The sequence below is a fragment of the Chiloscyllium plagiosum genome, unplaced genomic scaffold, assembly GCF_037043375.1.
Source record: "Chiloscyllium plagiosum isolate Xiang-an unplaced genomic scaffold, Cpla_swu_hap1 HiC_scaffold_47, whole genome shotgun sequence".
Taxonomy (NCBI): Eukaryota; Metazoa; Chordata; class Chondrichthyes; order Orectolobiformes; family Hemiscylliidae; genus Chiloscyllium; species Chiloscyllium plagiosum.
In genome coordinates this window covers 27,938,181-27,940,117 of record NW_028270185.1, presented here as the reverse complement: position 1 = coordinate 27,940,117, position 1,937 = coordinate 27,938,181, and positions in this window count along the sequence as shown.

The following is a 1,937-nucleotide window of genomic DNA, read 5'->3' as shown; positions in this document are numbered from 1 at the left end:
GACACTGAAGCAGTGATGCTAATCACTGAGCCACCGTGCCAAATTTCCCACAGATGGAAGAAACTGGAACCAAATCAATGAAAACAGAGGAGTAGTTGTGGCTATATCTTCACCCCAATATTGTATAATGTTGCAATACCATTGGCATTACCTCAGTATCCCTTAGCTTGTTGACAAGGAAGAGCTGAATCTCATGGTCATTTGTACAATTAACAGACTTGTATAACAGATCTGTGTAATAACTGAATGGCCGTCTGTGAAAAGGATTGATGTTTACCCTCAGAACCTCAATCAAAAAGTAAAACTTGCTGACTTTACAGGTTCATGTCAGTCTCATTCATACCTTGTGTTGATCCCATGGGAATTGTGTGAAATAATTGCTGGAAGAGGGAAGGGTCCAGCAATTCCTTTCCCTCCAGCTCCAGCTCAGTCTGAACAGCATCAAGAAGCTGTGACTCTGGGACTGGAACAGATCTGCAGCAATCTCGGCTGGTTCTAACAAGTCAGTCTGACACAGAGAGAGGTTTGTATGTGGATGTGGGGATGGCACGAGCTGGGTCCTGGTCACTGGATATCCCACACTTAGTCTTGGTTCAACCCTCCCTGTTCCACTAAGCTGCCATCACCTGACTGGTCGCACTGTATACTGCAAAGGTTGTGCATCCTGACAACATCAGTCTTTAAAAATTGTCACATGCCTAATAAAGGTGTGCCAGTACAGCTACAGTGCTGACGTGGAATACAATGTCTACAGTATGAGATAACTGATGTGTGGACAGTCCACAGTGTGCAACGTATTTACTGTCTACAGTAATACAATATCTACAGTAATGCAACATCTATAATATTTGTTAACTAATATACGGACACTCTGTAGTGTGCAAAGTGTGAACTTTCAACAGTGATTGCTGTCTACAGTGTGTGACAATGACATGTGGACAGTTAGCAGAGTGCACGTTTGTATTGTCTACAGTAATACATAGTCAACAGTGTGGGAGACTGATATTTGAATATTTAGCTGAGTGCAGCCTGAATTGAACACACGGGTGCACAATGAGGTGCTGGGTCCTTTCCAATCTTTACCATTGGACGATGCACCATTTGTTGAACTCTAAGACTGAATGGAGCCTTGTGGAGATCTGTGTTAGAGGCAAACATTTAACAGACAAATCGACAAAATTGCCATTGGACACTGACAAGTTGACCCGACCCTGCAACCCGACATGGGCGGCACGGTGGCACAGTGGTTAGCACTGCTGCCTCACAGCGCCAGAGACCCGGGTTCAATTCCCGCCTCAGGCGACTGACTGTGTGGAGTTTGCACGTTCTCCCCGTGTCTGCGTGGGTTTCCTCCGGGTGCTCCGGTTTCCTCCCACATCACAAAGATGTGCAGGGTCAGGTGAATTGGCCATACTAAATTGCCCGTAGTGTTAGGTAAGGGGTAAATGTAGGGGTATGGGTGGGTTTCGCTTCGGCGGGTCGGTGTGGACTTGTTGGGCCGAAGGGCCTGTTTCCACACTGTAATCTAATCTAATCTAATCTAAAATGAGATAGGGACCAGAGATGGTCAAAGTGAAATTACAGTGAATGTAGTGGGAGCATCAAAAATGGCCTTTTAGGGACTGGGAGGGAGATTACTTAATTAATCTTCCCTTACAAATGTGATTTCTTTCAGAGTTTTGTTAGCGGGATCTCTGCCAGTGTCGGGGTCTCCAGTGTATTTGATGAGAGTGGGACAGGCACACATTGTGCAGATGGTCACTGGTTCCAAACTACGACCTGATCCTAACTGATTTTACACACACTGTTGATGCGGACCCTGTCATTCCCATAGGGGAACAACTACAGCACTGACCAATCTCTGACCCAGTATCAAACACAGATTGTCGCTAAAGTCTAACGCTGGGAATAATTACACACTTGAACATATGTTTATT